Below are 15,436 nucleotides of genomic sequence, written 5' to 3'. Positions count from 1 at the left end.
TTTACAGCACTTACTAACACGACTTTGAAACTCTGCATGTTTGACATTTCAATTATCTTGGATTTTTGTCAAAGTTAGTTACTTTGGCAACAGTTTCCCTTTTCGACAGTTGTCATTGTTTTTTAGAATAAAAAAGAATAATATTACTTTTCTCTCCACATTTTGGATATAAACATTTGACCATGCCTAGTTTCATATGTTAAGACATCGAGTAAAGAAATTGCTGTGTTCATTTACAGAAATTTGCAAAAGCGTGGATTATTTTCCGGTGTAAAACCAAACAGATTTGGTAAACAGATGCGATGATCACGTGATCAACTACCAAAGACATTCACAACACGCCTCCAAATGCTGGGTTTTACTCGACCAAAAACGTCGACTTGATCGAGACACGACTCATTATCAAGATGCGACTATGCGGAAATGCTAAGAAAAAAAATATTTAAAAAAAAAATAAAAGAGGAAAGAGTTTCAATACAAAAAAAACCCCTAATTTTACAGGAAGGTAGCACTAGTTAAGGCGCACGTAGCCCCAGAGAATAAGTGAACTGTTCAATGTATTCAACATGAACACTTAATTTGTGTTGTTACAATGTGACATGTATGAAATAGACAGGATATCACATGTAATTGACGAAATTAAGATGATCCCCTTGAAAGTCAATTGATGAAACTCCCATATATCACAACCCACTGCGGCGTTTACCTTCTGTTATCTCGCCTCTTATTTGGTGAACTTGGAAGTCGGAAAACGCATCCACACACACAAAAACCGACGATATTTTTTTGTCTTTTTACATGAAATTAGAGAACAGACGGTACTCGGCAGTAAAGGAGTGTTCTACATTGTTCGAGCTCGAGGCCGTTGTCACTAGTTCAGAATCGTCGAAGTAGACACTACTTTGACGCTCACTCCATTGCATCCACACGTTTAAATGATTCAGGAACTTTCATTTTTTACATATGCTGTTGTCAATCCATTATGAATGGTATCGTTTTATTAGCTCCTACACTGTTTTCGCATTCAGGCTATCAGTATTGAAGCTAATACATTTTACAACTTTCATGTTAAGATTATATTTTTTTTTTTCATTTGGACGTCTCCCTATTGGGGATCGACTTTGTGTAGGAGGTCCTCATGGACAAGTGTGGCAAATACAGGGCTAAATTCCCTCAAGTGTGGCCTTTCCCATTGACGATCGTATAGTGCTAGCAATATAGGTCTAAATCACTTTGCCTGAAGTTGATTTTCTTGGAGAAAGGCAAAGTGGAGGCCAATGATGGGCCTCGTCTACAGCTGTCTCTGGCGATTCTGTTCTTTTTATCATAGCGAAATTAGATTTTGCAGCTCCTTTATTCCTATCATAAATAGCAGTATTGAGACTGTGAATGATGTGTGTTCGTTGCCTTGCCCCGCGAGATTCCACCAAGATCCGGTTACGTTTTGTTTATACACTGCACTCAATTGCGGCGCATCAATACTACATTATAGTCTTTTTCAGAAGAATTGATTAAATTCACTGTGATTCCCATTCCACATGTCCATTTCAAACCATTTCTGATAAAGTATTCTCGCCTCACCATTATGTGTGTCGGTTTCGTGTTTTGCCTATACAAATTGAGATATACTGAGCATACAGAATGATATCCATACACTCCCTGACAAAGAATAAGGAGACGTCGCGAATAGCTAGCCTCAAACAAAGGTGCGCGCATTTGGCGATAATTGAAAAATTATGTGGGACATAGATGCGTAGCCAAAGAAAATAAATTGGAATCCCTTGCGGAGTTCACAGGGTTGGCTTATAATGTATAGTTCATCGACAACCTTCAATATAAACTTTGTATCAATAATATAAATAATGTATCTGACTATTGTATAAAAATAATTGCGTTTGTTGTGACCCATATGGATAAGTTCACTATTGAAGCAAACAGTTTTGAAGCATGCTGCAATGATCTATGTTTTCAGGAGATTTCCCTTTTGACATGTTAGTAGAATGCAGGTAATATTGCGTCGAACGTCTTGTACGACCTAACCCAAGGTGACACTCGCTCACACTCTCTGTTTAAACAGCTTTGCAGTGTCAACTGGGACCTTTACCTTATAGTACAAGTCTGTTGCCCGCACCACGAGGACTTGTTTAAGTTTGCCCATAAAGAGATTTGTACAGCTAATAATATAGAAAAACCCTGTAAGCCCTGTTAAGCGGTCTTTAATAGGGCCAGTCACACATTTCAACACCATACGACGGAGCCCGGATAATCGTATAATCGCATAGAGACTGCTACTGCGTCTTGTATTGGTAATAGTAAAAGAATTAACTTGTTATGTATTTAGCTCCATAATAGGATATCCCAGTCGATAAAAATACATTTTATAATCTTATAAAGACTTCAGGTATAATAAACGGATACTTGTTTGGTTTTTTCTGCCTGTGCACCAAAACCAATTTTTTTCTCTCTCTACCTGGACTCGTTCTTCAACTGGTGACGTGTGTCTTTGCAGCAAATATTAGAACACCGTAGCCGTTTACTTAAAACATGGTAGGATTTCGGGGTCAAAGGTGATGGGAAAGAAACAAAGGGAAACCACTTGCTGATAGTATAAGATTGTCTTAATTAGGAACGATCGACTTGAAACTGTACATTATGGTGAGATGATGCTCTACGAAAAGAAGATTTATTTCAAAGTCTAAGAGACTATGTAAACGTTAACTGGTTTATATTGAATGTTTACAAATATTTACAGAGATATGCACACGATATTGGAAGGGATTCCAACTTTTTATATTTTTTTTTCTTAAAGCTAATTCTTCTTCATAATTATTCTGTTGCCATATGTTATGTCAGCCCTGTGGCGAGTTCTGGCATTGTTTCGTGTTGTTTTCTGAATCAGTCCACGATTACTAATCTCTGTGTATCGATACAACTTAGCGTATCTTATCTCCACGGCGTAATTGTTCACTTCCAAATCTAAAAAGGTCAGTAACGGCGTGAAATGTAACCCACTCAGTTCGTGTTCACAATAAATCTATTTCAACATATAATAGAAAACTAATTCCATCAGGAGTTCTCGAAATTTCTCGGTTTTTTGTCCGGGAAAGAATGCCAAGTGGTATTTCAATGAGCCCGCCGTTGTCTATATACCGAATTCGCTCCGCTTTTCTAATGACATTGAGAGGTAGAAGTAAGTGCGGCCAGTTAGATTTCTATTAGAGGCAGGGTTCTGTGTATAGCTGCACATTAATTTTATTCTAAACATCAAATTAATCCCCGTGTCGTGTTTCATCAGTACATATATTAAATTTCCAGTTTTGACGACAGGCAGCCTTTTTTTCGTAGACAGTGTCGATACTCCAGGGTGTGACCAGCCTCTGAAATATTAATTTGTTTTGATGATTCGTCAGTATTTCCATATGGTCCGAATATATCCTCTCATATCTCGTTTCAATGTAACATTTAGCGGGAGCCACTGATGTGATGGTGTTTGTCTGTTCGCATGACATTGTGTGATAACATACACACACAAAAAATGTCACGACGACTACGACCTTTTCTAAAGGGTTTCGTGTTAGGAATGACTCCGTCAGTCATTTCCATGAAATGTCAATGTTTCATCAGCACACGTCCTGAAATGTGTATCGAGCTAGTATAAATTTTGAAGTTTTGCAGACACAAGTGGGGGGGGGGGGGTAAATATCAGAGACTACAATATAGCAACAGTCGTTATTATGTCATTAGCTAAGAACTAACCCCCCCTCCCCCCCCTTATGTCGCCGTATCTTGTAAATTCGATGTGAAATTTATAGTATACATGATATTTGGTCGGAGAGAGTATCATGAAATGGAAACCCTGAGTGTCCCGATCGAAAGCATGTAACGATTTTCAGCCCAATTTACTTATGTTTATTATAATTTTAGGACAATTAGGCGTATCATTAGATGTTACGCTCCGATTCCTTTCAGCTGGAGGCTATTCGCCAGCACCGTGTACTTGGTGTATTTACCACAAATCGATATGGCAAGCGAGGCTGCCTACAGTCCGTAACCAGGGGGTAGTTCTCAAATTCATGTTTGATGAAGCTAACTCCAATGTATCTATCTTACTTAACCATAACTTTGAATTTTAATCTTATTACAGCATTTCATCCACCTGACAAACTCCCAGGGACAGGTCTCAGGGGCTGCTAGGTATCGCTTCAACTTCTTATATCCTATCTTCAACTAAACACGATCGATAGATAAGCCCCTTCAACCATACTTTTGGCGCTATGGATGTATGTAGCCGATCCCCGTAAGATAAATGTTGAGTGTTTTTGACTAAAATGTTTGTCCAAGACGACTTCGGAGATGACTTTCTCTTTGTTGTAGCGTTGAAGGTTGGGTTTAGAAAATAAAGTACGGGTTTATTTACCGACTGCGTCCTATCTACAAAGAAATGTAAATTGTACTGTAGTATTGGGAAGAGTGTACACGACACTTACACTGGGTCCACAGAGCACGTTTTATTAGAAATACACTCTCTATAAATGAGTTGCCGCCTCGGACAAAAGCTGCACCAGAAATGTATATGTACAGTGGACAGTCTATGTTTGCCCCTTTCACATTGTCTTTTAGTTTAGTGTGCAGAGTCCATTGTCGGGTGTCATTTTTTTAGCAGAATAGAAGTTATTGATCCAGTCATGACACAGTATATGGCAAAGAAAAAACACACTACTGTATATAATACAACTTATTTCTGCACTCGTCCCATGATGGTTTCTCCAAAGTCTGCGAGTTCAAATATTTTTGCAGTGGTAGTAGACAACATCAGTATTACGAACACTTGATGGTTGCGTGATACAACATCTATTGTAGGAGGATGTTGAAGTAGGTGTCGTTACCATGGTGATACAAAGAAATGAGTGGACTGTGAAAGATAGTGTCATTGTCCAGTTATATTTGACCACCCCTATCCTATTATCTAGCCATGCGTCAGGTTGACATGCTCCTCTGTTTCGCGCTACACGGCATCTTTATTGCTAATTCGTCCCTTTATAATATATTGAATGGAGATTTAGATATGGTATGGTTCAAACACGAGACTACTTCAATCTATTCAGATTGGGAGTACTGTAGCATGTCTTACGGAAATTTTTCATTCACTTAGAAATTCTATATTTGTAATTAATAGGTATAGGCGACAAATTAGTTTTGTACTGCTCTGGTATTATGTGATCAGTAAATTGCAGATTTGAGAACTTGTTTCAGAGGGAATATGAATTTATATTCGTCTTGGCACTGATATGTTTCTTCGGTGGTAGTGTATGGTAGTAGCTGGTTTTCTTCAGTTTCGACTAGTCACAGGAGATCTTAGTATTAGCAGGGCTATCAAAGTATTTAGAAGCAGAAAGCACAACATCGATTGAATTGATCCAATACTGTAAAGTGTATACCTCTGTCAGCAGACTGCCAATACTGTGTTGTGACAACAGAATAACGGTAGGTACAAAGAGCCCGTGAAAACTGCACACTAGTCGTAAGTACCGCCAACACTTAGTCTGTCTTTTACAACTCTCTCCGGACAAAGACACCACAAAATCACCGGCTTTAAACAACTTTTAAAACCGAAACCCGATCTGAAAATTGGTGTTAATAAGCAAGCATCGGTGTTAGATGGTAACGATAAGCTGGCAAAGCAACGGGCTTTTCTTTTTCCAGTCTCTCTGGAATTTGTCGCCGCCGGTCTGCCAAGGTTAATCAGCCATCTCACGTGTCCAACTTACAGATTATGCTACGGACCGAGTTTTGTCTAAATCCCGGAGAATGTTAAGTTTCCCCCGTGTCCAATCAATTTAACGCATTAACTGGTAGACACTGGTGAAACAAGACCCCGATGTACCCTTTCAAATGTCAGACATATGTCGATCAATGAACAGACCGTCAGATAATTGACGTTTTGTTTTCTAGCAGAACATATTGTTTTTGGCGTCATTACAAGCGAAGCTCTCTCATTCTAAAACAACGTTTACCGTCATTTTCCAAGGGGGAAAGCCATGCCACTATTTCAGGGTACCCTCTAAAAAAATCATCATCCTGGCTGGCTGGAATTCTCCGCTTTTTTGTCCTTGAAATTTTTTTGGTTTGCAAGTGTGTAAACAATGTTATATTAAATTTTTTGGACAATAATAGTCATGAATGATGACTGTATTCAAAGTACACGTACGTGAGGTTAGTAAAAGAGAGTTGAACACTCCTTCAGATCCAGAACACTGCCAGAGTGTGTAATGGCATGCGGCTAAATGAATGCCTTGAATAACAATGTAGACAGTCGTCTTGTACTAATGGTGGTATATTGGTCCACGGGTACAGTAATGACCGGTTGCTTTATTTCCCTACTGGGGCCCAGTACAAACTTTTATACAATAATTAATAACAAGAGCAAACTACTTAGTAGGCCCACCTCTGCAATAAATCCAGTCGAAGAGTACGCCTGCTGAAAAGCCCGGGCGGATTATGAACTCTTTATTTTCATATTAAGCCTATTACTTCCACCTTGTCTGCAGATTGGTTCACAAAACTGACAAAGTTACTAGCTGAATAATTTCTATTGCAATTGAAATCCCAAGGTAACTGTGTCTCGGCTAGTTGAGGCGACTAAGATTGGATTTGATCAACGTCTTTCAAAGCATCAATAGTTATGTTTTCCATGCTTGTAACAGTACACAGAACGCCCCATCGGGAGCCCAGCCGAGTTACCGAGTCAATTTACAAAACGGCATTAGCTTTACAAAACAACACACAACAAAGAAAGTAGTGTATACATTGGCGACGTTACAGGATAATTCAGGCAGGTAAGCACCGTACGGTTAGGGACGGAGAATAGTTGTAAAAACATCCCAACCAACATGGTCTTTTCAGCCGACTACTCTTGAACACCCTTGAACACCCTATAGATATTGTGCATTGGACTCTACTGCCTCCCCCAATTCATCCTTAGTTCATTCAGATAACCTTGTCTGTACACACCCTAAAAGTAAGAGCGACAGAGAGTTTCGTTTGTGTAACCGTGGTAGTCCAAAATACATTTACAAGGTCTTCCAGCCAGTCTATACAAGCTGCAACTGTTAGCTCATTCATGATTCATCACTGTGCTATTCTCCATTGCACCAAGTTTATACAACTATAGAAGATACATGAGATATGATGTACCACAAGATAAAGATGACTCCATAGTCTGCTGTGACGTCATTTGTATGCATGGAGGATCAAGTTCATGTTCTTCCGTCCAAGATAGTGATGACGTCAGCAAATGATAAGACAGTTCATTAATAATTATCAAACTTTCAAAACGTTTATTTTAAAGGTCGATTTTCTTACAAAATCAGCCTTAACATTTGGCATGGTTGTTTTGATCCACAGTTAGTTATTATCTGGTCTCTGCATCATACAATTCTGGAGTTGCCCATATCTTTGGTGAATCTCTGTACGGGTCATAGAGTCCAGACGGCTCATTGAAGTGTCTCTTAGCATCTTTTATTGCTAACAAATCGATCCTTACACAGGTTTCTCCTTTTTTTCTTTACTTGGTCCTTACCTTTAAGCAAGTCAGCGTATAAGACTGATGTTGTCGACCAGGAAGGGTGTTTTACTGCTGAATTAGAAGTTGAACAACTGAAAAGTGATAATTAGTTTAGTAATTCTCACGTCGGTAACAAGAGTTTGGGGCTATTTTATTGTGGTATGTGTTCATTGTTTGACCAAGCAGCTACGGTTGTCACACTCTTGAGATATTCCACTCCAACAGAGTGCTCTTTTTCTGTGGCAACCTACTTAAAAACTCTGTTTTCTCTCTAGCTCTGAGGGCAACGCCGCAGAATGGTTCTCCCAATGCCCCTTTTAACTCAACACAGACCATACAATGGCAGTACGTTTGGTCATTCAGAGTGTGAGCCTTTGAAGTCTTTGAGGACTCTTTACCGCTCTCTTTATCTCCTTTCAGACCATGCTGTAGGCACGTTACCTGGCTTTTTCTCTTGGTTTTGTTCTACAAGTTGTCTAGGGGAGTTTTCTGGCCTATCACATGACATACTACACACAGACATACAAATAGGGCACAGAGGCATATAAACACTGTGCAGGGTGAGACTGCATCAACTCTTTAATTATTAATGAGAGGCTAATGGGTTTGAACTACTAATGCTTAACTAAATTAATAACGGAGGACTTCATCCACTCACCGTGGCTGGCAGCCTCCGGCAGTGTGCTAGGCACCCCCACAGCATCAAGAATGTACTTTTCTGCCACTGTCGTTGTATTCTAAGGACACGTTCAAACTCTCCCTGGCATATAAAAAAATATAACTGATGGTGAGCCAGTGACAGCGTCTTACCTGGTATGTCGAAGACGCGACAGGTCTGTGGGTGTGTATGTGTGTGTACGAAGCTTCTAACCTGAAACCTATCGATCCATTGACGGTGAAGGAACATCCAAACACAGACATGAATGTTGATTGCAATGACTCGACCCTCTGCTTGAAAGCATACACAAGGTGTACATTTCGTCGGTCAGGAAAATGTAAACAGGGAGCGCTATTCTTATGTTAATAGTGAAACCAGTTGAAATCATTCGTCATAATAAAACCCTCATTTGTCGGTTCTGCTACTGTGAAAGAGCGCACCATTCTCTCACACAACGTGCCTTGCCTGTTGACCCATCACTAACTACTTACCACCAATCTCTGATGTGATACTTAAGTACTTTATCGACAGCGACAGTGGTTTATTTCTCCTAAGCTACCAATTTTTCAAGGCGCTCCAAAACTTTAAAAATGCGCGCTCAAAAGCAGACTCTCGAGTCTCACTCCAAAGTTTTTGTTTTGTTTTGTTTTTTAATTGAATCATACAGGTCGTTTGAATGTTGCAGTCAATCAGTCCATTCACACAGTTCGTGGCAGTTCGATCATAGTTATTAATCATGTAATAATTCCCGCTAATAGGTTTGCCGATTAGTCGGTGTAATATGCAATTAGAATAACTTGGTTAACATATCTGAGCTCAGGTCGTGCTCATTTTTGTCAATGAAAAAAGGATGAAGTCAAGGGGTGACGTGAAGAGTGTATTGTTCCGCACTCAGAATAGCATAAAAAGATACCATTTAATTACACCACGCTATTCCAATTCTTACACTAACTGTATGCCGGAATCGTTACTGTACACGAGTTGGCGACAGATCTTCTATCTGGGACGAGAGAAAGGTAAACAAATTATGGGAAATCGAGTCTCAAAATCGATGACCACTGAAACCTTACAGATGTTAGCTCTGTGTGCGGATCGATACAACGCTATTTGCTTACGATGACGTATGGGGGCAGGGCGCTCTGTGATTGGTCATCGCGAGTACCCCTGTTGCATGAGAGGGGCTTACAGTAAATCTAATGCTATTATACACGTCCAGTCCGAGAGTAAGCACGAGCGTGTGAAGGTGATCAATCACAATCATTTTCGCATTTACACTACCTAAGCTTGCCTTTAACAAGGTTAAGCCTTGTTTTAGATTCGGCTTAGCTAGTCAATTAGCCATTCAGCTGTGTCGTAGCGTTGTAGTGGAGTTAGTGCAGTCCAGGGGACTGAAAGCATGTACTATGTACTAGTAATAAGTTGAACTGTTAGTTATGTATCGACCGTCGATCTGAGCGTACAGGGATAGTTGTTACTTAGATTTACGCTGTAAGTCGCCACAACTTGTTGGTTTCAAGTACTAACATTGATCATTTCATTATGCTGACAGAGAGAGTCCAGCGGTCCGGAATCGTCGTATCTTACAATTAGCATAACTGCAACCGTCAAACTCACATTCGGAGATCCGCCGGCAGTCCAAGTAAACAACCAGGTAAGTGAAATTACATTACACTCTCAATATTGCCATCAAAACATGAGGTTTTGTATATGTAATCGGTAAACTTCTTGTTGACGTAAGTGCAACGCGTAGTTTGTTATGGATAATTTAATTGACTCGTTGCGTACGCCATTTAAAGTTCATTTTCCTTTTGTATATGGTTCCCGGATTTGTGAATGACTTGTATCTCAAACCACTAAATCATATCCTGATATCCTCGGTGATAGTTGACAACCGATTAGTACTTGGGATATACAAGTAATGATAAAATAATCGTTAAAAACAGACCATGTTCTTGTCATATTCCGGAATTAAGTTTCAAAACCTGCGGTAAGACAGACACAAATATGGAGGGGTTTTTGAAGAACAAAAATTGTGACTTGTATTGAAAGGAGTCCAGGCAAAGGTGTGAAAACGCGTTGGGGCTTTGTTTTTAGTTCAGAATGGACTTCATTGATGATTCGAGGCATCTACATTCACACCAAGTTTCTCACCATCGTTCTGGACCCAACTCAAAGGAACCCCTACAAGTGCTTGTTTACTTTATGACACCGTCTCGTCGAAAAAAAAAACGGTACATATATTCAGTGGTTAATACAGCACCAAAACCCCAAACAGATTGGTGTTTTTGTTTGGGGATTAGTTTTCAAGAGAATGAAAAGTTACAAAAACTGAAAAAGCAAAACATAGAGTTGTTTGAACTGATTATCGGCCTAACATCCATGGTATAATTCATCATGCAAGTGAAGTTGTTGATAAAAAAAACAGCAAAGAGTTTGTCACCCTGAATTCAACAAGGCTTCGCAACTAATAAACACGAGTCTGTTTATTAGATGGTAAATTACGAAGGCGGAGACGTCTTGTGTAGAGGAGTGTTCACCCGCCAAATTTGGTTCTCATAAAATCACAATAGTATATACATAAAGGATATCTCAATCCTGGCTGGCTGAGGTAACACAGGTAACCACATTTTCGTGACTCGGAATGACTACAGCTGTTTGACCCAATGTACATGTACCAGTTGACATTTTCACGAACAACTGACTCCAAGTTTATATGTGTCAATATCTTTTTCGGCCAAGTTGTAATTTGCATGATACTAACGATAACTGCCAGCCATGAGTCAAACTTGCTAGTATTTGTTTTCTCTGAGACAACACCTGTATATCAAATAGATACTGACCCCCATCTTTAACCTTTGATAAAAAAAAACAAGGAAAATCTCACCAACTGTTTCTTACTTTCCAAAAACCTCGAAATGACCAAAAAGTTGCATAGATTAGCAGAAAGGACTCGAAACTCGGTACACTAGTTTTTTCTTAAAGTCAATAACATCGCTGTGTAGTTTTTGGATTAATAAACATTGGTACAATAACAAAGGCGGGAGAAACCTTATCAAACACAGCACTGGAGCCATGAGGCCATTGCGTTTCTTGATGTAACACCTACGGTCTCCTTATCAGTGGACATTATCTGGTATTGTTTTTAGCCTTCTAACGATGATCCTCTACATATCTCTATGAAAGCTTTTCATGTAAGCTCTCATCACCACCTTGTTATATATGTTTATACACAGAGTAAGGTATGTGAGGGGATCATAGTGCTAACACATTCACACATGCGGTTATAGTCAGTCGGTCAAAATCTAAAATTGAATAGGTAAACATTTTAGGCAAGTCGGAACGTAGGGGCTAACGAGTCAATGAACTGAGATGAACACTTGGCAACCAGTGATATTGTATGCTTACATTACTCAATGCACTTGTAGGGTTTCCGTGTATGTGTTGGCCATGTGTTTGAACGAGTCACGAATCCACGATCGCAACAGTTTGTTTGATCTGTTTGTAAATTTACTGAAAACATTGAAATATGACGTGTTGTTACAATATGGTACAGATCTCGGCCATTTTTACAAACTAATGTTAAATTGGTGACCCAAACCATGTAAGTCAGAGCTCTCCATGTGTCTAACATTATCGACTGTTAAAAGTTACGATTTTGGGTGACTGCGAGACTAGTCCCGTCTTGTTTTCATTTGTTATTCAGTTTGAGTGTATCACTATCCTGTCCCAAAAAAATGTATCTGTAATTATTTCTTACACGTCTCTTCCACCGGTTTGTTGAACGAATTGTATATCTATAAGTCAAAGCAATGATAGAGAGGGGAAACCGATATCAGATAATTTAGTAACTCGCCGTGAGCAATCTCGCGATGGCGATGTGAGCGATCTTAAGAAATGCGAAGTTAACGAAATTTTCAATTTGAAATTGCATTTGAACAGATTGTCGGTGCTACGGTGCCCATCGTAATACATATAACGACTTCGTGTCACTGTTATAACGAATAATTGTGAGTAAAACCACTGAAAAATACGCTTTAACAGCGGTGTGGTGGTACGCATTCGCTGATGCCGTTTGCGATTGATATGAAGTGGCTACGAAATATCAGCGCGTGTTATGGCGAATTATCTCCACGTTGTAGTATCAAATCTAAGACATACATGGCATATCATTTCTTGTTGAAAATATTACTAACTGTGTAGATTTTTCTCGGTTATTTTCACAATTGCCACAAACTTTTAATCCCCTTCAAAGTCTTATGCAAAAATTGCATGAACCGAAGAAGTTTATAACTGCACATCTTCAAGATGGCGGCGACATGGGTCAGGGGGAGAAACGACTCAACACAAGCGCGGCTTTAAGACTTTAAGATAGTGCATGTTACTTACAACACGAGAGAGAGAGAGAGAGAGAGCACTGCAAATAGTATTGATTGTATGAAAAAACTATAGCAAAGTGCTTATTATTCAGGGGTCGATTTAATGGTTGGACATTTCACTTCTAAATGTCGCTGAAATGCTCCATAACTATGTATGGAGAGTATACGCCAATAACGGTCTCCACGCGTGTATACACACACATTACCGGGTGTTATCTGACGGTCGAAGTTTGATGAAAAGACACTGGTCACGTCATGGAACTTCTTTTTTTTAATTTTAGGCACAACGTCGTGTTGTAAAGTGTTGTACATTTCTACAGACTAATTTCGGTTTGATTGACAATTTGGATTCGTATCAGACGTTGATCATAATACGACTGCTTATTATTATAGTTAATTATTAAGTAGAATAGAAACAGTATCCACCCAATTGGAAATTGCATATTTGATGTCCGATGCCTATCTCACTGTGACGACATGCCCTGAGATAACCACCATGGTAAAATAAGTATCAACTTTAGTTTATCAGTTTCTAAAAAAAATTCTCGTTTTTTGAAAAAAATTTCCATGGCGAATGAGTCACAGCTAAAACGCTTGTTATAATGTTGGTTTGTATTTACATTACAACAGACTACACTTAGTCGTTTATGCTATGATAGCAAACATATGATAGTTCAACATAATTGCCACGGTCCTATCAAATTATTAAGTCAATATGTAGGCAGTAACCCCAGAAAAAATATTGTGACATCGTATTTGCTAATATAACACGTTCACGGTGCTAATAAAAACGCGGCCTGAACGGCCAGGTTCGACGACTTACATTGTCCCCGCGGATCACTATCTTAGACTTAACATTGTACGACGATTTCGTCTACTTACAAATCGATCGTTCGTTTGATTCGCCATTACTAAATAAAGACGAAACAAAAACTCATTAGACAATCGTGCTGTTCGTATCGCGTCATCCCTCGAGCGTTCCAAATCGAAAATTAAACTGTCTACCGTGTGCTATGTGTCTTGTACTTGGGTAGTCAAGCCGAACTTTTCCACGACTGTGTTGTGTTCACCTGACGGTATTAGTATTATTATTATCATCATTATTATTATTACATAGATCACAGCAAGGGTTGAATATTGAGATAGAAATATATTCAAACATATAACTTGTATAAATATGTTGAAGGTTGCCGTTTGGTGATAACGCGAGGCTGTATCATGCAGCATACTGGAATCGTATAGTGTGTGAATTCATAATCTCTGTATCTCATGCTACTCCGATTGTATCGCTGTCAGTGCAAAGGGGCACTATGCTACAACTAATCTTAACAATGTGCATATAGCAGTGGAATAAATTCTATTTTCAATCACTATATTTCATTGGCAAACATACAATTTTGATAACATAGAGACACACACCGTCAGCGACTTTCTATTCAGGTAACACGAAACCTCCACAACAGTGTTTTCTCTTCTTCCCCCCTTTTTCTTTGTAATCGCGTGAAAAGTACGTCAACTCTAGTTGAAGAACCTGAAGTTTTAATTCACTTGTCAGCGTTCCTTGTACAATTGAAGATGTTTTGAAGTAAAACAATAGTTAATCACGTCTCTGTTCACCCGCTGAAAATGTTCGTTAAAAACCATTGTCTAGTATTGATACTCAGCACTCGAGAACTACCACACTTTTGTATCACGTAAATAACAACATTAACATTTGTAAATATTCATTAAGACATGGAAAGCGCGCCTAGGTTTGGTTCACATCATTGTGTCTCTATAGAGCTCTCCAGCTATTTTCCACAATTAGCCCACCGTATCCTGTAGATTGCAAACAAAACTTGTACGTAAACACAGCTAAATCCTCAAAAGTCATAATTTATAACCTTGATGCAAACCAGGGACATCGTAAATGAACAAGGATTAAGTAGCGTAAGGGTTAAAATTCCCCTTCCCAAGATGTCCGTAAAGACCGATTAGTTTAAGAGCTCAGGAGAAATGACATCAGGTATCAAATTTTGCAGTGAGTTCAATAATTCATTAGAGTTTACAATTACTATCCCGTTTGCTATGATTTGAAATACAACAAATTAGTAAATGTTGTATTCTGTACGACGCCGTTAGCGGAATGCAGTACGTGTATGTCTTGTCTTGTTTTTGGTAAGAAGTCATAATGTCCTGACTTGGATTACGCCGCCGATTGGAAAATATTCTTCTGTCGTCAGAAATATGAAATTTTTTGAAATTCTCTTGTCGGAAGGTGAAAATTACTCGCATTATGTTCTTTAATTAGGTTTACGACCACTCTGTAAAACCCATATCGGAAGTCTTCATTGGATTTCTGAATGTTGAGTGCGGGAGTGAACTTCCGTCAGATGTTTTCCTTTAAGAATTAGACTCGTGTTGTTGGATTGGATTTGTTTTGTTCGGGATATAATTAATTTCGGGGGTGGAATGTGTCGGTGCATTTCTTATCCAATATCTCATCCCGTTGTTTTGGCTCAACTCATAATACGCGTATTGGCGAGTCATGCTATTGTTGTACGGACGGTGTATAGAAAGTCCCAAACAGAAGTGGAAACACTGGCAAATGGACACGGAGCAAATTGAATAGATACATGGCAGCAACAAATTAAGTGGTATGACACTCTATTCTTTCACAATAAATTGCACTGATATACGCCAGCCATGCCGTGAAAAGGGGTACAACACACACTGTGGTTATTGAATACAGATTGAAGCGTGTGTATATAGTTTTTCTTCCATCTTGCATATCGTAACTCATGATAGATGTGACCCCCAGCATCTGTTACTCCTATTTCGACTACCCAGATTTGATAT

The 15,436-nt window shown here is 39.1% G+C and overlaps 1 protein-coding gene across 2 annotated transcripts in view; it reads left to right on the top strand.

Moving 5' to 3' along the window:
* Positions 1-9,442: 9,442 nt before the first annotated feature.
* LOC144451499 (homeobox protein OTX2-like) overlaps positions 9,443-15,436 on the top strand; it is a 32,345-nt gene continuing 26,351 nt past the window's right edge. For both annotated transcript variants that reach the window (XM_078142376.1, XM_078142368.1), the window contains exons 1-2: positions 9,443-9,465; positions 9,772-9,873. The gene's annotated coding sequence lies outside the window, so the exon portion shown is untranslated. The remainder of the gene's footprint in view (positions 9,466-9,771; positions 9,874-15,436) is intronic.

Source organism: Glandiceps talaboti, chromosome 2 (genome assembly GCF_964340395.1).
Source record: "Glandiceps talaboti chromosome 2, keGlaTala1.1, whole genome shotgun sequence".
NCBI classification, from domain to species: domain Eukaryota; kingdom Metazoa; phylum Hemichordata; class Enteropneusta; family Spengelidae; genus Glandiceps; species Glandiceps talaboti.
The sequence above is the reverse complement of the archived record's forward strand: the minus strand, read 5'-3'. Positions and strand labels throughout refer to the sequence as shown.